At 40.1% G+C, this 23,061-nt stretch overlaps 1 long non-coding RNA gene across 2 annotated transcripts in view; it reads left to right on the top strand.

Moving 5' to 3' along the window:
- Positions 1–23,061, top strand: part of LOC125615814 — a 75,385-nt gene that overhangs the window by 47,093 nt on the left and 5,231 nt on the right. Inside the window, exon 4 of one of the 2 annotated variants that reach the window (XR_007346409.1) lies at positions 20,433–22,830. The exons of the other annotated variant lie outside the window; for it this stretch is intronic. This is a non-coding gene — a long non-coding RNA (uncharacterized LOC125615814). Of the gene's footprint in view, positions 1–20,432; positions 22,831–23,061 lie in introns of those variants that run through there. 2 annotated transcript variants of the gene reach the window in all.

Here is a 23,061-nt window from a genome sequence, read left to right as displayed (position 1 = left end):
CCTGGAGGAAGAGAAGTACAGTGAACAAGTCAAGAGGAAGGGAAGTCTGGGAGTTAGAACAGCATTTGGCATGGTACAGACTCTGGACAAGAAGGTCAGAGAAGATCTTCTTAAGAAAACGGCATGTCAGCTAAGATGGTGGTGAGAGGGCCGCTCACACAAGGAGCAGCCCAGAAGGTCTGAGTTCAGATTCTATTCTTGATCCCAGAGAGGATGGGAAACCATTAAAGATTCTACACAGGGAGTGAAATGATCCGGTTTGCATTCCAGGAAGACTATTTTGGTCACTGTGCAAAGAACAGATCATGGAAGGGCAAGAACGGAAGCAGATGAGCAGGTGTACAGTGTAGGCTACACTTGATGGTACCCACGAGGACTGGAGGAGACACAGGTGAACATGTTGGTATTTGCAGAGGTCGTGGGATGACAAAGCTTGATGGCTACACTGCTACGCTGTATGACAAGGAATTAAATAGGCGATGCTCGGTATAAAAATACCGCTAAAGAAAGATCTGAACTTTCAAACGGCAACATCTCTACTCTGCCTCTACTCCCTCTCCAGTTTCCAGAGCCTCCAAAGCTGAGTACCTACTTGCCTTTAGTCCGTCCCGGCCTCTGCCTGCTTGCCTTCATGAGATGTATCCTCACACCTGAATTCATCCACACCCACCCAGCAGACAGTTCTCTTGCCTTTTCACCTCTCTAGTGCTGTTAACAAAGATATCCCAAAAGCTGGCCTGAGCGTGGCAGGCAAGTCTGAGTGATGGGTTAGAGATCAGTGGTTGAACTATAAGGCTAAGGACCATGTTCTCTATCTAGGTATTCCATGTTAGAATAGAGTTTGAAATTTTCTAAGGAAACTCTGCCACGCGTGGTTGATTGACAGTGTTATGATCAAGTTTTAGCACATTGTGGTTGTAAGGACTGGTATCTGAGGCTATGGGAGAAAAAAAGATTCTGTTTCTCTTACTGCACCCTCACAACTCAGACATTTCCGACGGCAGATATGGGGGATACTTCCCTACACACCAAGCAAGAGATCAGTTCTAGAAGATACCAACTAGGTGTCCTCTAATTCAATGCTATTCTGACATTCTCTGCCGAGAAATAGCATCAGATGCTCCAGGTTGGGAGCTCAGTACCATAAGTCTGCCCCCACTTCAGGAACCAACTGCAAACCGAAAGGTGTTCACTTGTGTTTCTAAGCAGCCCATTACTAATGGGTGGGGAGGGTCCCACAGGGGACCTTGCGGAGGGGATCTTGGGGTTAATTCATTTTCTGTGCTAGTTCACAGAACTCAGTAAAACACATACACTTACTGGATTATTATAAAGGATACAATGAACACCAGAGGAAAACATGGAGAGGACAAGACATGGAAAGGGAGCAGAGCTTCCATGACCTCCTTGTGCACACGTCCCTGTAGGAACTGGCACATGTTTAGCTCTCTGGAAGTTTTCACACCTGGTCCTTACAGGAACTTATGGAAGCATAGTGGATTAAATCACTGTCCATCGGCGATCAGCTTCCAAGGTAAGCAGCGAGGCTAAAACCCTCTAATCCTGCTTTCGTCTTTCCTGTGCCAGACCTCAGGTTGAAACCACTGAGAGAATGCCATCCATCAAGTCAACTCATTAGCACCCAGAAAGACATCACTTTGGAGACCCCAAGAGTTCTTTCTTGTATGCCAGGAAACAGGAGGGCCAAGTATGTCTTTAACAATATCACAAGTGGCTTGAGGACTTAACCACCAAAGAGCATGTGGTTTCTACAGGAAAATCCATTCTGAGCTCCAAATATCTAGTATGAACAAATAAACATATTCAAGCTGAGGAACAGCTGAAGCTGCATTAAAAAGCAACTGTGGGTTTATTGTCAGGACAGAGGCAAGAGTCATTCCCCTCCGGCATTCACTTCTCTAATTCTGTGGGGGCCCACCTTCTTACAGCTTCCTCCAGGGTGGTTGGAAAGGTCTCTTCTTCTACTGATAGGCTCTCTCTGAACATCCCAAGAGCTTATGTGTCTGTGATGCATAAGGAACAGGAAATAATTTTATTTTTCTATATTAAATACGATAAGAGTTCCCTCTCCTCAATAACATTGGCTAACAATTGTATATCATGAACTTTTTTTTTTTTTTTACAGATCCCACACCCTTCCTTTGGTTGTACCAGACCTAGTACTCACACAGTCCTAGGAAGACAGCAGCACTGAGCCTTGACCCATGACAGTCGATCCATGGTCCTGTTAAAGGTGGCTCTATGCTCTCAGTGTCAGGATTTGTCAGAACATCCACCCAATCTTCCAAGATCTAGTGCCTAATGCCCACATCACCACTGTTAGCCCACAGAGATGAGACCCAAGGTTACTGCTGCTGTAAGAAAACCACAAGGTATCACATTTCCCAATCTTCTGGGACCCAACTCACACCAGGATTGTCACATCATCCAGCTTCATCAAGTCTAGACTGTGTTTAGATCAACACTCAAATCTTAAATAGACCAAGCAGGTAACACAAATGGGCTAAATAAGTGCCTATGTGTAATACAAGAGGGAGTAGTGGGGGACATGGCAAATTGAAGAGTCACAAACCATTTTGGAACATAGACCTAGTGTGACCTAGTGTGCTAGAGAGTTGACTCAATGGCTGGCACTCCATAGGTAGCTTCAGTATGGGACTGGTCATAGGAAAGACCAGGGCAGGATTATAGGGTTGGATCTTTCAACCACACCATTCACCTTCTAAATCGATCGCCAATGGCCTTGTAAAAACATAGACCTAGTGTGGCCTGATTTTATTTTATTTTTTAAATAAGACAAATCTGGATTTTTATGTGGAGTTTCTTGATTTTAAAATATAAAATTTTTAAAAATGGTTTTAAAATATGTTAAGGACTCTTATTAATTTTGTTGGGTGTGATAACAATGTGGTAGTTTTGTTTTAAAAATACATGATGAAGTCTTAACAGATGAAATAAAATTTTTTTTTAAGATTCTCTAAGAAAAAAAAACACATGTGAAGGAACCCTAATGTGATAGTTTTACATTATGGCCATAAATTATTTGATATTCCTTCCCTCAAGAGGTAGCATCTAATTCCCTATTCTTCCAGAGTGAACTGGGACTTGGTGATTTGTTCCTAAGGAACAGAATAAGGCAGAAGGGAGAGTAAGGGACTTAGGAGGCAAGGTGACAACAGGTATTGAGGCTTGCTCTTCTTTCCCTTTTGGATTGCTTTCTCTGGGGGAAATTAGCTGCTGTGTGGTAAGGATACTCAAATGACTTTGGGGGAGGGCCCACATAGAAGTCAGGGGCCCTCCTTCTAATAGCTCTCTGAGTGTACATGCTAGATAACAGGTCATCTAGCCCAACTGAGTTCTCGGTATAGACCCTGCCACATTCTGACACAACCTCAGGAATGACGCTGAGCCACATCCCCCAGATAAGCTGTTCCTCAATTCCTGAACCACAGAAATAATGAGATTAATATTTGTTTATCTTAATCCATTTTCTGTTGCTATCACATAATACTTGAGACTGAGGTGTTCATAAGGAAAAGAAGCCTTTTTATCTCACAGTTCTGGAGGCTAGACATCCAAGACTGGGCCACTACCCTGGTGCACCCTCATGCTACATCATAACATGATGGAAAAGGGAAGGACAAGTGGATGGAAAGTTGTTATTTTTTTAAGGAAAAAAAATGAATAGTACCCTTTCACCAAAACATAATTTTTCCTGGAAACTAATACAGATGATAGAATATGAAAGATGTGAAACTCAGACTTTCTGGTTCACTGCTATATTCTCAGGTCTGCAAGTCTCTGGTGGGTGAGGATTGCCCAATAAATGTGTGTAGAATTATTGATTGTCTGAATAATAAAAAAGCCCAAAGAGAATCTGCTCAGTGGCCTTCCCTTCTTCCTGCATTCTCCCTGCAACCCCCCTTCCTTCATTCCATACCCAAATGTCATCACTGAGGCATGAGAAATCCAGGGTTAAATCTAAAGAGAGGGAAGAACACTTTCAGACTGGATTAGGGCAGACCTGGCCTCCGCCCTTGGTCCTTCCATTTACAGACCACAAGGCCCTGGCAGTTGGCTTCACTGTTCTTTGGTTCTGATTTCTTATTCTGCAAAATGCAATAGACATTGTATTTCTTCTGTGAAGTGTATGTTCAGTTCCTTAGCCCATTTATTTATTGAGTTATTTATTTTTTGTTGTTCAGTTTTTTATGTATCCTGGAGATTAGTGCTCTATCTCAGGTGGGTATGGCAAAGATTTTCTCCCATTCTGTAGGCTCTCTCTTCATATTATCGATTGTTTCCTTTGCTGAGAAGAAGCTTTTTGATTTGAATCCATCCCATTTATTGATTCTTGATTTTACTTCTTGTGCTTTAGAAGTCTTGTTAAGGAAATCAGATCCTAGGCCAAAATGGTGAAGATTTGGGCTCAAAAAAACTTAACACCAAAAAACCAATAACCCAATCAATAAATAGGCTAAGGAACTGAACACTTAACAGAAGAAGAAATACAATCGATTAACAAAGATTTGAAAAAATGTTCAATATCTCTAGCAATTAGAGAAATGCAAATCAAAACCACAATGAGATTTCTTCTCACTCTACTCAGATTGGCAATTATCAAGAATACAAGGAAAAATAAATGTTGGTGAGAATGTGGGGGGAAAAGTAAACTCATACATTGCTGGTGGGAGCGCAAATTGGTGAAACCATATGGAAATCAGTATGGAGATTCCTCAGAAAACTTGGAAAGGAACCACCATTTGACCCAGCTATCCTACTCCTCGGTTTATACCCGAAGACTTAAAATCAGCATACTACAGTGACGCATCCACATCAATGTTTATAGCAGTTCAACTCACAATTGCTAAAGTATGGAACCAATCTAGGTGTCCTCCAGCAGATGAACTGATAAAGAAAATATGGTATATATACACAATGGAATATTAGCCTTAAAGAAGAATAAAACAATTATGTTTGCAAATAAATGCATGGAGCTGGAGAATATCATCCTAAGTGAAATAAGCCAGTCTCCAAAAATCAAAGGCCAAATGTTTTCTCTGATATGTGGATACTAATCCACAATAAGGGGTGGGGGGAAGAATAATGTTGCTTTAGACTGGGTAGAGGAGAGTGAAGGGAGGGAAGGGGATACAGGGGAAGGAAAGATAGTACAATGAATCAGGCATTATCACCCTATGTACATAACATGACTACCCACCGGTGTGATTCTACATCATGTACAACCAAAAAATGAGAAATGATACTCCATATATGTGTGATGTGTTAAAGTGCATTCTTCTGTCAGGTATAATAAAATAGAACAAATTTTTTAAATCTTGAAAAAAAAAAAAAGTAATGCAATGAATGCTTCCAGCCTCTCAGAGGTTTCAGGGTCTGGCCCGGGCTTCCCTCTCTTTTAACCTCCGCCCTGAAGGAGGCAAGTCACCACTTGTGAGGTGCTTTGAAGCTAACAAACTGGAGACCTCAGAGCGATGTGACCAGAGGCACACAGCTTGGCAGATGACCTGGTGTGACTGATGTTCAAAGCAGCGTCCGTCCGTGAACAGAGGCAGCCTGCACAAAGGAGCCAGCCAAAAATAATGAGAGAGGTGAAGAGGAAAAAAAAAAAAAACAGAAGAAGAAGAAAGAAACCCAGCAGGGCAGGGCTGTGGGGTCCCCTGTGTTTCCTCTGGTCTAACCTCCTCCCTCTCTTCCTCTACCCAGTCCTCAAACGACCCCCTCCTGCCTCCTTCGAGAGACAAAAAGTTAAAAGCTTTCTTGGGGAACAGAGTCATTTGCTTAGACTTCTGCTGTTTACCTTTGGTAGGACAGCCATTGGTGGTGAGTTCAAACACAGGAAAAGGCCTCTGGTTACAGGAAGGGCTGCAGACGGGCCTGGAAGGCTGGTGGTGCTACCCAGGGAATGCTTTTCCCCACTGGTGCTCGGCCCTGGGATCTGACTCCAGGCCCTTCCCTGGACATCAGGCCACCAGCCTTCAGCTACTCCTTGGACCATTTCCTTCCCTTGGGAATATTGCCCCTAAAGCAGAAAGATGGTAAGGAGTGGAGGAATGGATCGGCAGGGAGAAGGAACAGAAAGAGCAAAAGGGGCTTCCATTACAAACCAGTACACTATCATCTTTCTCTTTTCCAATCTAGTATGAAAAGCATCATTGCAACAAGCAGCAAATTTGGGATTTACATTTCAAGGCACTTTATTTGTTTCCAACCATTATAATAATCCTCCATGAACTAAGGAGGCCCCATTTTTCAAATCAGGGTCACAGTGCTACACGGGTGAAATTGATTTTACTGCAGCTGGCAATCCAGAACTCTGGGATTTGTTGGTGAAAAGGAAAGAAATGCATCTGCCTGTTTATATTTCAAAGTCCTTGCTGGGGAGACCTACCCTGCCCCCCAGGAGGGCTGGGCTGAATTGAGGAAAGTGAGTTGAGAAAACAAATGCTGTGAAATAATCAAAATCTTCTGGGCTTTCCCCATTTCCCCCAAATTTCTTTCCTCTAATTCCATTTCAAAAATCCCCCTGACTCCAAGAAGCACTAGACTTTCTGGTCACACCATTCTCAAGTTTATCATAAGGATCTCACTTCTCTTTCCCTGATTTTAGAGTCACTGGTGTCAAAATCTCTCCGTCTTCCAGAGAGTGTTTGGCTTCTCCACCAAATCTGCCTCAAATAAAGTGAAGGGCTGCTGATGTCCTCTCCAGCTCATCACCTCCCGCTCATCTGTCCTGGACTTGTTTGTATTATGGAAAGCAGCAATTTACCCCCCCCCCCCATTGAAAAATGTCCCCCAGTTCTTAACAATTTAGGAATCACTAAAATTGGCAGTTTGCTTGGCGTGGAACAAGTGACGTCTAATAAGGTCCTTTGTGTTCTTTCAAGGGTTTTCTCCTTAACAGTGGTTTTCCATGTGTGTGTGCATGTGTGTGTGCGTGTGTGTGTGTGTGTGTGTGTGCCTGTTTTCTCTTCTTCCTAAACTGGCAAATTTTTATCTTTCTCAAAAATCTGGAAAATTTCCAGTGTTCTTTTTCTCAAGAAAATTTTTTCCGTCTCATTTTTCTGTCTTCTTCTCTGACTCCAATTACACATATATTAGCGTTTTTGATATGCTCTACAATTTTCAGAGGTTCTATTCTTTTCTTAAAAATCTCTTTTCTCTCTGTTCTTTATATTGGATGGATTCTTTGGACCTATTTTAAGTTCAGTGATATTTTTTTTCTGTTACCTTTACTTCACTGTTAAGCCAAACCAGTTATTATTTTTAAAATTTTAATTATGTCAATTAACTATGTTAATCTTTGGTTCTAGAATTTTTATTTGCTTATTTTTTTAAATAAAAATAGTTTTTGCTTTTTTGAACTTTCCTATCTTTTCGTTTATTAGAAATGCATTTTCCTTTATGCCCTTGAACATGGTTATAATAACTGCTTTTTAGTCTGCAAATCCTGTCATCTGCATTATCTCCAGATTGGTCTCAATTGATTTTTTTTCTCTTGAGACTGGATTATATTTTTTTGTTTCTTCAAATGCTGAGGAATTTTGGAATGTATCCTGGCTATTATTAGTGACACATTTCAGAGACTTTGTATTTTGTTATGCTACTCTGAAGAATATTTTGCTTTTTTACCTAGGCAAACAGTTAGTTTGGCTGAATTCTCAAAGTAACCCTGGTATGCCCTGAAGTATGCAGCTGCTCAAATCAAAGTTCAATTTTTTGGCTTCAGCTAGAGGCTGGCAGTCGCCCCACACATGAGATACAGAGTTCAACCAGAAATTTAACAGTAGCATTTGGGCCCTCTCTTCATGAACCTCTCCATGAAATTTCTCTCTTACTGTCATGAAGCTGTGGTTGGTTGTCTTGAACTCTAACATCTGGCTCTTCAAGTCAGGAAGACTGGGTTTCTATCTGAGTTTCAGTCACCCCCATGTGGCACCACCTATAGCCTGCCCTCAGGATTAAAAACAACAACAACAACAACAAAAACCCTTTTCTTAAAAATCATAAAACTTAATTTGTGCAATTCCTTACTCAAGTATAGAATCTCCTTTAATATCTACCTACTTTTTTATTCATCTTTCAAAGCCTTCAGGTAATTGTTTTTGTTTTTCCAAAATTTTAAACTATTGTCTGCAGGATAGTTGGTTTGATAAGAGTTAATTAAGCTTTAACAGAAAGTGGACTCTCCTTCTTTTGTTCCTTCAATAAGTACCATTCAAATGTTTCCCAAGATATTGCCAATTATGTTATCCAGCAGATGTTTGTCTCAATTTTCTATTCTGTTCTCAAACTTTGTGTTTTATTTGCTTGTGGTTCTATAGTTCAGCAATTTGGACCAGATCAACTGGGAAGTTCTTCTGCTAGTCTGCCTATAGTTATATGCAAAGTTTTAGTCATCTTGTACTTGCTTGGGGCTATACAGTCTAAGGTGTTTTTGCTCTCTGGAGATTGGCTTGGCCTGTCTTTCTACAAGGCCTCTCATCCTCAGGCTTCTGCACATAAATGCCTCAGGGTACAAGTGAAAGCTGCCATTGTCTTTGCAGCCTACCTTGCAAAGATGTAGTGTCGTTTCCACCACAACCTATTGATTAAAGCAGCTCATAGAATAGCCCAGATTTAAGGGGATAGAGATTGGATTGTGTGTCTATTGACAAGAGGAATTTTGGTCATTTCTTGTAATGCAGCACACCATTATAAAAAGATTATTATGCAATAATAATGGTAACAATCTTACTAAATTTTAACCTATTTTCTAAATCATCCACCTCACTCATATGTGAAACATTCACATGAATGGTAGAATCCTTTTCTTGGTTCATTTAAGGAAACCAGGAAATTGGGAGGTTAAGCAGATTTATCAAGATTGGAGAGGCAATGACAGACAGAGCCAGGGTAGATGACATATGCATGGAAGAAGGAAGAAGGTACCATCAAAGGAAAGGAGGAAATTAAGAAGGGCAGGAGTGGGAGAGTTTGTAATTTTAAATAGGATGCATAAGGAAGGCCTCACTGAGAAGATAAAGACAGAGAAAATACCTGAAAGAGGGAAGGGAAGGGAAAGAGTAAGCACCCTTGGTGGAATCTGATATTATGGAAGTATGTCATAGAGATTCACTGGATCTCCATTACATTTTTATGAATTGGTGGAGCATACATTTATTATAGTGGATCCCAAAGGCTAGAAGTAGCCATGACTTAAACTTGTTTTATAAATAATTTCCTGTCACACTACATTGGGTTCTTTGAAGACTTCATGAATGCTGCATAAAAATTTTGATTATATAGAATATATTACATTCTTGGATACGTAAAGCACTTTATAGTGATTAACACATTCAAAAACATGAAGTAGAAATAGAAAACTATGAAAATTTTCCCTTTCTCTGATGAACACATATACTGAAACTTCTACTCCCAGTAATTGATAATTAGGAAATTTGGCAGACCTCCCATTGAGGGCACTTCAAGAACTCCATGAAAAATAAAAAATATCTTAAAAGCAACAAGTGCTAACAAGATGATTGAGGAAAACTTGGAAGTGGAGAACCCAAGAACAAGATCAACATCCGAATATGACTTTGCCCCAAAGGCATTTGCTACTCCTAAAGACACAGCTGCATAACTGAGCTGTACTTTTGGCAAACTCCTGAGACTAGGGGGCAAAAGGCCAGACCTGCTATGTCCACCTGAGCTGAGGATTCTAATAAACCTCCCCACTCTAAAGTGGGATCCCAAACAGCTGCAGCTTCGGGTAACAAATCATGAGTAAACTAATCCCTGCAAAAAAATTGTATCTGGAGTTATAACATCTGGGTGGTCAAGGGAACCGCAAAACTTGAACTTGGTTAAAGATGGTTGTAGACTAGAGGTGCCTTAGGCTTCTGGCTGAGGCAAATGAAAATCCCCTTTGAAAGAGGATGCTATCATGCTGGGCTTCAAACTATTCTCACAAGTAATTTTTAAAACACAATGTTCAACACAGTGTCAAAAACAACCAGTTATACATGGAAACAAAACAAATTGATCAAGCACCCACAGAAACAACAGACAGCAAAAACAGATCCATAAGCACTGGAGATAATGTCTACTGAAATTATTAGTCGCAAACTATAAAGTAATGCTTTAAGATATAGCTGACTATTCAAAACTAATAAAAGATATAAATCCATAGATTCAAGATGTCTAGTAGACTCTACCCAACATAAATTTAGAGAAGAGCACTCCCAGATATGTCATAACAAAACCGTAGAAAAACCAAAGAAGCAGAACTCTGTGTATATATATGTACAAATACATATATGCATATATATACATATATTATATATTAAAATCAGCCATAGAGAAAAGGACATGTTACTTTCAGATAAGTAAAGTTGACAGCAGAGTTTTAAAAATCAACAGTTAAAGTCAGAAGGCAGCAAAAAAAAAAAAAAAGTCCCAGAAAATATATATGTAAAGAGAAAAAAATCTTAAATGAGGGAGTTTGGGAAATTCTAAAACTTCTTTTATTTAAAGGAGAAATAAAATGATGTAGATAGAAAGTCTGCAATGTAAGAAGAGATAAATAAACAAAAGTGTCTTATGGAATCTGGTGGAATTTAAACCTGGTATAGAAATTTAAATTGCTACAATAGCAAATTAGTTGAGATGTGGGTGAATAGGGTTAAAAGACCTTAATGTTTCTGAATTACATAGGCCAGAAATAAAGATCAATATTTATATTGTGTTTGGATAAGTTAATGCAAGACTAAGGAGAAAATAATAAGTGTCAAATAAAAATAATAATTTTTAGGTCAGCCACTGGAACAATTGATGACTTTCCAAAATAAATAAATCTTCCAAAATAGTAAAGAAGAAATTAATGATTAACAATTCTTCGCCTATCAGTAAGAAGTCAAAAAAGAAGGGAAAAAAAGAATCCTAGAAGAGGTAGAACATACCAGAATCATCAAATTGGATAATAGACTAAAACCTGAATATATCAGTAATTACATTAAATGTAAATGGACTAATCTTACTATTTCTTAATAAATGCTCATTCACCAGCTGCAGGGGAATATTAGGAGACACACTGGGTATAGGGTCGGAGGCCTGAATTTCAGCCCTGGTTTAGTCATCAGCTAACCATGGAATTCTGGGCAGTTTTCTGGGCCTCAATTCACATAGAAAAGGAGGACTTTAGTTGGATAATGACAGAACTTCATTCAGTCCTTTTAGACTTAAGAGACTGTTCTCATGAGCTCTTTCCATAGGTCCCTGGTCTTCTATTGTCTCATGTTGCTTAGGGCTCATCACATTCCTAGAAGGATGTGATGCCCTCTGCTGAGACAAAATGGAATTATTTTAAGTCTCAGATGTCCTACTGAGCAAGACACCTGAGGAGGCACATGGAAAGGGGATAGTGAGAGGTGGCTGGGGCGAGTTTTAGAAAGATGTCTTCATGCCTAACAACAGATAAGAAAAGACACCCTCCTTTGGTTTCCTCTGGGTATTAAAAATATCTGGATGTGACTCCTGGAACTTTATAGGTGTGTGCTGACCTCAACCTGAGCCAGATGAGAGCAGAGTGGGAGCCAGTAAGATGTCATTGACATGCTGAGTTAATGACCCAGCAATTCCAAGCCTCAGACTGCAGCTCTGCAAGATGACACTTTTTTGTTTTTTAAACTTACACCACTCTGAGTGTTTCTGCTCCTTGAACACTGAAGCCTCCTACTTAATACTAGGTGCTTCCAAACACCTAGTGACAATAGGGTCATCTAAACCAGTGCTATCTAAAAGGAAGGCAACATGGTCACATGTGTGAGTTTAAAATTTTAGTAGACACATTAGGATGAAATTAATTTCAGACATATACTTTATTCAACCCAATGTGTGCTAAATAGTATCACAAAAATTATTGATACATTTTACCATATTTTTTTTGTTGAGAGCCACAGCCGAGTCAGAACACACCTGGCATATTGCCAGAGGGAATGGTTGAAAGGTGACACCAGCGAACCATTGAGATGATGATTTGAGTTAAGCTGTATATAATTGCTATGATGCTGGATTGATTGAGTCGTATATGGACCCTGCTCTAGGAATAGGGCGGCTCCAGGAATCTGCCTTGGGTGCCCGTGCCCGCTACTTTACTAAATAAACCTCTTCCTGACAAAGTACACAGCCTTAAATATTTTGTTACAACAACAGAAAATGGACCAAGACTCAATCCCTTGGTGTATTTGCTGAACCTAATAATACCTTGCAGAAGCAGATGGAAATGAGGTTGAGAGAAGGAGGTATCACCCCTTCAGTGCAAGTGCAAAGACACCAAAAGGGCATAGTGAGTGGGTTCTCTCCAGTATGATAATGTTGCGCATAACCCCAGTTGCAAAGTTGCAGGCAGGGTTCTGAGAAGCTGCTCTCACAGCGGCTCTGTTGGCCTTTATCTGTCTTTCCTTCTCTGGTGTCCAAAGTGGCTGTTAGTATTCTGCCGGCAAAAGAGCTGTCCTGGATTCTTGCCTCTTGGAATGAGTTTGGATGCCTCTGTCACCAGTGTGAACCAACAACCAGGTTGTGAAAATGTGCACAGCAGGCCTCCTGGGGGAGCTGGGCAGTCACTGACTTCGATCTGCTTTTGCGTCTGGGACCACATTTCTGAAGGACCACTGCTCTGGAAGTCCAGCCCATCCTTGGGGAAGATCTGTCAGCAATCTTCTGGCAAGCAAGCAGGGAGGCTTGCAGTGGCCTCTAAGGGAAAATCAGCTTGTAAATAAGGTAGTCTTTTAAAATGACAGCAAAGTGGGGTGTGGTGGCCAACTCCTATAATCCCAGCAACTCAGAAGGCTGAGGAAGGAGGAGCGAAAGTTTGAGGCCCGCCTAGGCCACTTTGTGAGATGCTGTCTAAAAACAAAAAACAGTAAAGGGATGTGGTTCAGTGGTTAAGCACCTCTCATTTCAATCTCCAGTGCCGAAAAATAATAATAAACTAGTAATAACAAAAATATGAAGAACAATTCTAAAGACACTTACACATGCATTTTTACAAGTCATTGTGTTGATCTGAGAGAAATCTAAAACTATGTGTCTTTTTAAAATCTTCTTGAGATTGTAGAAGGTGGACATCTCCCATAAGGACAAGATCCATCTCTGGTTATGGATGAGGAATGCTTACTACAAATAACATTAATATTTTAAAACTACTACTTGAAAGTATTAGAGGGTCAGTAAAAGCAGGAGGGTATTGAGAGAGTTTGAAATCTAGAAGATGGGAATGGCATTGGATGAGTTTGCCATTTTTTGTTCTATAGTTTATAGTTGGAAGATAGACCTAGTCCATGCTTCACAGGACACAGAAACCTGTAATCCTGTGGCTTGAAGAACCAGGGGCAGGAATCAGGACAATCACAGCAAATGAAAAGTGTGTGTGCGTGGGGGGAGGAATTCCAAAGTGGACAGAGTTAGAGAAGAGAGTCCCAAAATCTGCTTGTGAGCTCTGCTCATATTCTGGCTGAATCATCCTTGTCTGGTCAGACTCTAAGCAACCCCAATACAAGCGAAAGCCAGAGCTGATGTTTAAGACTTTACTTCTGCTGCTTAAAAAAAAAATCAATATTCTTTGGAGGAACATAACAGAACCAAGTATCTCTATGTGTTTCCCATAGTATCGAGGCAACAATAAAAAATTATTAGACACATGAAGAAACAAGAAAATGTGAGTCACAGTCAAGAGAAAAAAAAACAATCAAGGGAAATCAACCCTGAAATATCCCAGATAAAACTGGCACACAAGGACTTTAAAATAGCCACTAAACTGTGCTTAACGATCAGAGGAAAATGTGCTCACACAAGAAGAAGTAACCAATTTTAGTAGTCCTGCATCTACTAAACAGATGTAGACTAGAAAAAACTTGACAATACTAATTTCCTATTTTATAATCCCATTGAGCTTTTATTCAGCAACTTTTTACTTGTGTTGAAAAATCTTATTCAAATCAACTCAAGACATTTTGATCAGCTGATTAGATGAGTTGAAGTTTGTTCTGAGGGAGACATGGAACAGGGGAACTACACCAATAAGCAAGAACTTATTGGTTGATCAAGGGTGCACAACAGATAGCCCACCTTCAGCGGATTTTCCTCATCTTTCTGGGGAGGAAGTGAAGGGAGAAGAGGTAGAAAGAAATAGAAACAAGGAGGAGAGAAGCAGCAACCACAGCTAGGACTCCAGCCCCCCAGTGATTATTAATGCCAACAATAAAGGATCATAAGGTTTAGCTGTGGATTTGAGCATAGAACTGGAGACCAAGGAGGAGGAAGAAGGCCTATGGTACACATCACCTGAATGTTTTAAGCTGAAAGTTGAACATTTTCTTTTCTTTCTTTCTTTCTTTTTTTTTTTTTGGTGGTGGTGCTGAGGATTGAACTCAGGGCCTTGTACTCTACCAACTGAGCTACATCCCCAGCTCCTTGATCATTTTCTTTAGACTAAGTTAAAGTGTCACATGTGCATCCTGATACTGACTCCCCCCGAGTCCTACTGTGATGTGTGCAGCTCCCATTCTCCTTGGTAAAATTATACGCCACAAGTAAGACCAAGCAGGGAGTAGGAATAGCAAAAGAGTTACATTTAAAGTATTTCCCAAGTATTCCCAGAAATCCCAGAGACAAGACTCCATGGCATTTTTCTCAAGCTGGGTTTTGAAGACATCTTCTTAAGTTAATTGTAACAACCGTGATTCCGTGTACTCAATTCTGTGCTTCACTGAGTTGGGATGTAGCTATGAATTTGTCTAATATTCCTTCACTAAGAACTCTAATGAACACTAATGATAAGTAAGTAAGTCACAAAGAAAGGGTTTAATGAGCTACATTTTGGGGAAGTCCTGTGTTAAACACATTTTTTTTTTTCTTGCAGGGCCTTTTAGAGCCTTCAACATAGGAATATGCATAGTAGGTCACCAAGGGTGTCAGGGTCAGGGTCTGGCAATCACATGCAGAGCAGGGACTCAGGATATGGCCAGGCCTCTTAATTTTCCCAAGAGGGGAACTCATTCATTTAACAAACATTAATTGAACATCTACTTAATCTAGACCCTTTTAAATATGCAGTAGATATAGCACCGCTTTCATTGAGCTGTTTGGCCAGAGAAATAGAAAAAAAACAAATAAGCTAACAAAGTATCATTATAAGTAACAACTAGTGCTTCAAAGCAAAGGGACAATAGAGAGTAATGGAGCCAGGCTAGAACATACCTAGATAGCATGGCTAGGAAAGACCACTGAGGAAGTGATACATATCCTGAGACCTGAACAACAAGAAAGAAACAGGCTGCCAAGGGCCAAGGGAAGAGCTTCAGAGAGAGGAAGCAGCTCCTAGGGAGGATAGAAGGCAGGAAGTACTTTGTGTGTTTAAGCCTCTGAGAGGGGGCCAGGTGGCTTGCAGCATGAAGGATCATCTAGAAGATGGAAGGTGTTAAAGAAGGAAATGTCTAAAGCACACAACAAATGAGGCAGAGTCTATTACCTGCAGGCCCAAAAGCACATACCCGGGAAGAAGTATGCTGAGCTCCCTGCTAGTGGCAAGGCGAAACCCTATGGTCGCTTTGCAAAATAGTTTGTTTCCTAACAAAGGCAAATATACACTTATGATATGGGGCATCATTCTATTCCTCAGTATTTATCACTGAGAAATTAAAGTGCATGTCTGCATAAAGAATTTTAAAAAATAATCATTATAGCATTGTTTTTGTAATACCTCAAATCTAAAAATAACCCAAATGTTCCTCAACAGGTTAATGAATAAAAACTTAGGTATGTTCCTAGAATGGAATAAAACAATAGAAGGAAAAAGCTAATAAACACACAGAGAGACACGCACACACACAAGATATTTAGCAAAAACACAGTTGTGCAGGTAGAAAGTCCAAAGAAACTGTGGAGGTGCTGAGAAGCTTTAAGTAGTGGATCGAGCAATGAGAGGTGTGGGAGTGTAGGACCCCAGTCTCTCTCGTGCTTCCTGTCTGAAGATGTGATTCTCCCTCCTATAGGTCCTCCTGCCATTGCCATCCATCTTCTGCCATATGGCCCTTACAAGAGATTGTGATATGCTACTTGAACTTTTAACTTCCAAAGCTGAGCTAAATAAACCTCTTTGCTTTATTAAATTAACCACCTCATATATTTTGTTATGGTAACGGAGAAGCGACTAATACAATCTAACTGTAAGATAAAACCCATGAGTAAGTCTAAACAATCTTGGAGTAAGCAAAGATTTCTTAGGACACACACACACACACACACACACACACACACACCAATCCACAAACCATAAGAAAAAAATTTGATAAATTGGATTTCATCAAGATTAAAATTGTGTGTTCTTTGGAAAATATCATTAAGAAAATGAAAAGACATGTCACAGACTGGGAGAAACTATTCATGATACATAGATTTGATGAAGGATCCTAATATTTAAAGAACTTTTACAACTCAATAATAAGAAGATCAGCTGGGTGCAGTGGCACATGACTGTCATGCGGCTTGGGAGGCTGGGACAGGAGGATCGTGAGTTCAAAACCAGCAACTTAGTGAGGCCCTAAGCAATTCAGTGAGACTGTCTCTAAATAAAATATAAAAGGGGCTGGGGATGTAGCTCAGTGGTTGAGCGTCCCTGGATTCAATCCCCAGTACAAAATAATAAGAAGAAATAAGAAGGTAAGTATCTGATAAAAATATGCAGATTTATGTGACATTGGTATGTTTCAAATAAGAACACATGCCAATGGCCAATAAATATAATAAAAGATGCTCAATAAAATTGATCATGAGGGAAACACAAATTAAAAATTCAGTGAGAAATATCTACACACCCAGACGGAATGACTGAAATAAAGAAGATGGGAAAGAGTATGCACTGGTAAGGACAGGGGACAACTAAAACTGATATGTTGCTGGGGGTGCACTTTATTGTGTGTAAACTATCTCAATAGAGTTTTAAAAAGAGTTAAATCAATGAAGCTTTAAAAACAATGGCTATAATTTATAAGAAAAGAAAAGGGAAAAAAAAAAAAATCCCGAAGGACTTCGGCTTGATTCCTGTGTTTCCGGAGGCGCTGTGCTATATCCATGCTATGCAGTTCCTGGCTTGATCTTAATAAAGAGCCTCTGAGATGAATCCACTTATCATCTCTCTTTTAGAGTTGGGCAAACTGCCGTTCACAGAAAATAAGTGGTGAAGCCCGGGCAGGCTGACTACAGTACCTAAGCCCTTAAGCATGAAGCCAAAGAAGCTGAAATTGCTGCCTTCCAGGGTTTCTTTAAAGCTGGTTATAAAATGGAGTGAATGCAATGCTCCATATATACTAAATTTTCCTTGAGCCCAATTCCAATTTTATATGCAGCACCCTAGGTAGTAAGATCTTTATGGAATTAATTGACTTGAAAAGGCTCGGGCTCCACAATACACCAGCCCCATCCTAGCTGCAAATCCCTCCCCCTTGGTTTCTTCAACTGTGAAATGGAGATCTAATCCCTGCCTTCCCTACCTCGGAGGTCTACTGTGAGGATGAAATAAGCCTCATAGTTGAAAGTGCTTTGTAAACTGTACAGCCCTAAACAGTTGCAAAATCATTTGAATAAACAAGAAAGCCTTGGTGGAGATGCCATTCTACATGGGATTTCTTGTTCCAATTTTCAATTAGGTTTCAAGGACCTGCAGATTCTGAATTTACTGTCATTGATTGCATGAGTGAACCAACTAGCCAGTATTTATTGATTCTGACTATGTGTTCAGTGCTAGTTTGTGGTAATTAGAAAAAGATGCTTCAGCTCCTGCCTTTGGGGGCTTAGAGTAAAACCAAAGGGATAAACAACAACCAGGCTATCCCAGAAGCAATGCAGGTAAAATTTACACCTGGTCTCTGTTCAGGTGTATCCACTAGAATATCCTAAGGATAATGAAATCCTCTGAGATATCAACCATTTTTAGAAAAGTCTCAGGAAAATACCAAAGAGAAAGAGAACCTCAGGAAATGTCAGAAACTCAAGACAAGAAGGCAAAACCAATGTGAAGGAGAAAAGCTTTTGACACATGGTCTATGAGGAAATTCAATTGCAGTCATTCCTCCGTATCAGAGTGGAACTGGTTCCAAGAAACAATCCCCCCCAACCCCCACAATGGATACTAAAGTCCAAGGATGCTCAAGTCCCTTATAGAAAATGATGTGGTATTTGCTTATGACCTATGAAATCTACCTATACACTTTAATTCATCTCTAGATTACTCATAGTCCCTAATATGATGTCAATGCTATTGTAAATAGCTCTTACGTTGTATTGTTTAGGAGGAAATGACAATAAAAAAATGTACATATGTTCAGTTCAGATGCAGACTTGGGGGGAATATTTTTGACCCTCAGTTGAATTCTCAGATGTGGGAGATGTAGAGGGTTAACGAGGTATACCAGCAGAAGAAATTGGCAGTAGAAGAGAATCTTGCATGGGTGTAAAAACATGAGCTGGGAGCTGGGACCAGGGTCTTCCTGGTCTCTAATACTCTAATACCAGCCTTCCAGAAATCTGGACAAGAAGTCTTCATCCTATCTTCAGCAGACAAGCACACAGTCTCTTTTCAAGAACAAAGAACTGGTTGGGCATGGTGACGCATGCCTGGAATCCTAGTGGTTTGGGAGGCTGAGGCAGAAGGATAGCAAGTTCAAAGCCAGCCTCAGCAATTTAGCAAGGCCCTAAGCAATTTAGTAAGAACCTGTCCCTAAATAAAATACAAAAAAAGATCTGGGGGTGTGGCTCAGTGTTTAAGCACCCCTGGTTTCAGTCCCTGGTACCAAAACAAAACGAAACTTATTTCTATGCATTTATGAGTTGGTCAGGATGAACCCAGCTACTATGTAAAACCATAAAGCTCCAATTAAAAAAAAAAAATAAGACAAAGAGCTTACTATCTGCAGCAAGTCTTGAGTTCAGTTCTTTGGGAAGTTACTATAAATAAGCAGATAGATTTGAAAATCACCCAGTTTGAATACATGTTTCCATCTCTGTTTTCCACCCAGTGAAGCACCCAGTAGAAAAGAAGTCAAATGAAAACTCAACAATTTTCCTAAAACCAAGAGGCTATGATGAACTACAGTAGACAAGCATTTTAGGTGGGTGCTTCACCACAATGAGCAAAGTGAAACTTCTCTAGCAAAAAATAGGTTCCTGGGGCTGGGGTTGTGGCTCAGCGGTACAGTGCTCGCCTAGCATGTGTAAGGCCTGGGTTCAATCCTCAGCACCACATAAAGAGAAATAAATAAAGGTATTGTGTCCATCTACAAATGAAAAAATATATATATATATATAAAGAATATCCTGAGGATAATGAAATATCCTAAATATCATATATATATATATATATATATATGTGTGTGTGTGTGTGTGTGTGTGTGTGTGTGTGTGTATAAAATAAAAGAACAGGTTGCAGAAAATAAGTAGGCTGTTGAGTAGGGGACTTTATTAGTGGCTTTACTATTTTATTTGAAATCCTGAAAGTTTTCAGACAACTAGTTATTCTTATAAATAAATTCTCATAAAGCATCTTTTAAAATGACTTGGAAAATTTAAATTATTTGAAAATTTGAATTTATCATACCAATATAACCCACATGCAGTACAAATATCATGACTGATTCCACAAATAGAAAATGTAACTTGTTCATCAATATGTATGACTCCCCTTTGTGTTTCATCTTTTGGGCACAGGTCTATTTATGTATTTTGTCTTAGTTTAGGGCTCTTTCAGATCTGAATCAGAGATAAGGATTGGAAAGAAAGCAGTTTCTCTGGGAGGTAAAGGGAATGCTGTTAAGGGAGTGGGGAAATGAGGGAAGAAAGGGACCCAAGGAGAATGATAGAAGTTCCATTATCAACCCTGCCACCATGCTGGTGATGAAATTAAACTCCACTGTGGAAGCTCTGGGAAAACACCTGCCCCACAGCCACCCACCTGAGGGACGAAAGAGGGGACATGCTTATACTCCTGTCAAAAATGGGCACCGATTCAAATAAATACAGAAGGAGAATGCAGTTGATACTTGGAGGGGTGAAACAGGCAATTCCAAAAACAGAAGAGCCAGCCCTTCCCCAAGGAATAATAATAATAATAATAATAATAATAATAATAATAATAATGGAAGAACTACTCTTCATGGGCAAGGCAGCCTTTTAAAAGGACATTAAAAAACATAAAATTTCAAATAATAGTTATCAAATTTAGAGAAAAAAAATCAAATCTCTTTATCACCAACTGAAATGGAGATATATACACTGGTGTCAATCACTGCAGACAGTTGAATTTCTACCCCAGCCAACCCAGGCTTTTTTCACACCTTGGCAACTTTGTGTTTCAGCACCTCATGTCACCCCTCCCGAGGAAGCTTCTCCTTCTGTTCCAGGATGGGTTCCCTGATGAGACCTCATCTGACATCGTTCTACTTGTACTCAGTTGAGTTTTATTTACAAATTAACTCCACTTCTTACTCCTTCCTAAGTATAGGCAAAATATTCTCTAATTGCTTCATCTATGGCTCTAATTTCTTTCAAGTCACTGAATTTTCCAAAGAGTGGGAACATCTTATTCTTTTATAATAGCCATACCACTAGCACAGTACCAGGAACAGAAGGAATGAAATCTGCATTTAAATGTGGTAAAAGAGAGAGGCACAGGTGTGGTTTGATGAGATCACAGGAAATGGATCTATAGAACTGCTGTGGATCCTCTTCAAGTTTCTTCATTTATAAACAGGGAATGAAGTATCTCCTTGGAAATTTATGGTCAGGATCAAATAAATTAATATATGCCAAGTGCCTAGCACAAAGCAGGCTTAGGCTATATTTATTCTTTTCTCCTTCCTAATAGAAAGCAATGTGCTTCATGTTCTAATAGAATGTTAACCCTTAGGTTAATGTTAATCCTTAGTCTGGAGTCCAGAATAAACTTGAGACTCTGTTTGCCCATATCCATGTGAATTGTTCTAAAAGTGTTTTTTTTTTGTTGTTGTTGTTTTGTTTTTGTTTTTGTTTTTTAATGTGGACTCACTATGTTGTCCAGCCTGGCCTCAAACTCTTGGGCTCAAAGGATCCTCTTGCCTCAGCCTCTGGAGTAGTTAGAACCATTGAACCATGCCCAGCTTGAGAAATATTTATCCTAATTCATCCTTGATGTGTAAGGGTAATTGAGACATGCTCACATTTGTAAGGGCCTTTGTGCAAATGTAGGGAGAATCTGGTTACAGTCAATCAGAAAAAGGAAGTCCCTTTGAGCACAGGATTTAGCAGAAGCTAAAGACACCAAGCAGAAAGCAGGTCAAGTGGACTCTGCAAAAATTCAAGTTCAGTGCTCTTCCCTAGTGCGACTCTAGTTCTTGTCCTGCCAGGCTCAACTCTAGAAATCTCTGACTTGCCTTGTCCTAGTGCATCTCTCTGAATCTGGCTGCTATGCCCTTGGTCTGACTTAAATTAGCACAATGGGCCTTTCTCATCATTATGAGGATTCAGCAATTAATGATGTGGACCTCCATGGCAGCAAAAGGAAATCAGCTTTGATTCTTCCTTTCACCAAATTTGAAACAATAAAATTTTATTTGATGGCAAGGAGGTACAAAAGCAAGTCAAGGTCCATACCCGTTCTGATTTAGCATCTAGGTGTGTGTGTGAGAGAAAGACAGAGACACACAGAGACAGAGGCAAGATGCAGAGACACAGAGAAAGGGGACATAAAGATTGTTGTTCAGTAGTTTTTAGAAGCCTGGGCAGAGTTCTATTTACATTTACCATGATACAGTTTGGATGGTTAAAGGCCCATGGTTAAAGGCTAGTTGCCCAAGTTGGCACTGTTGGACTTTTAGGAGGCAGAGCCTAGTGGGAGGTCATTAAAACCATGCCTCCAAGAGGGAGCCTGGCCAGTCCTCTTTCCCTTTTGCTTCCTGGTTGATGAGATGACCAGTTTTGCTCTGCTGCCTTCTCCCACTGTGATGTGCGACCCCATAGCAAGCCCCCAACAATGGGGCCAATCAATCATGAATGGGAATCTCCCAAACTGTGAGCCAGAATAAACCTTTTCTCTTGTAAGTTAACTAGCTCAGGTATTTCCTTAGAGTGACAGAAAATTGGCTACGACACACAACCTTTCCATTTCTGTCATGCGTGACCCACCCTCATCAACAGATAAGGACACCAAAGACCAGAAAGAGCCTCTATGTTTTGCTCAAAGGCACACGCCAAAATGCTCATTTGTGTCCTCAGTCCAGCTCTAGTCGTCTTGCCCTCAAGGGCCTTCCTCTGCATCCTGCCTTTGTAAGGATGGGAAGAAAATAAAAAATGAAATTCTAAACAGCAAGGGAAGAGCATGAGAGAACGGAGTGGAGCAGGAACAGGAGAAGAGGCTCTCAGAAACGACAGCAGAGGGGGGGCCAGCCCCTGAGGGATAATGGGGTTAAAGAGCACCGAGCTGGAACTTACTGCAAATAATAGATCAGTGGACAGAGGTTTATACCCAGAATACCACATATTTATACCCAGGATATAGAAAGAACTCAGAAAACTTAATACCAAGATGAATAACCCTCAATAAATGGGCAAACGAACTGGACAGACCCTTCTCAAAAAAAAAAAAAAGAAGTATAAACAGCCAATAGTTATAAGAAAACATATTCCACACTTTTAGCCATCAAGGAAATGCAAATCAGAATTACACTGAAATTCCATCTCACCTCAATCGGAATGGCTATTATCAAGAATACAAAAATCTAGCCAGGTGTGGTGGTGCACGCCTATAATAACCAGCGGCTTGGGAGGCTGAGGCAGGAGGATCTCAAGTTGAAAAACAGCCTCAGCAAAAACGAGGCACTAAGCAACTCAGTGAGACCCGGTCTCTAAATAAAATATAAACTAGGGCTGGGGATGCGGCTCAGGAGTCAAGTGCCCTTGAGTTCAATTCCCAGTACCCTCCCCTCCAAAAAAAAAAAAAAAAAAATAAAA

The sequence above is a fragment of the Marmota marmota genome, unplaced genomic scaffold (assembly GCF_001458135.2).
Source record: "Marmota marmota marmota unplaced genomic scaffold, marMar, whole genome shotgun sequence".
In the NCBI taxonomy this organism is placed as follows: Eukaryota; Metazoa; Chordata; class Mammalia; order Rodentia; family Sciuridae; genus Marmota; species Marmota marmota.
Note: the sequence above shows the minus strand (reverse complement) of the source record. Positions and strands in the feature narration are given on the sequence as shown.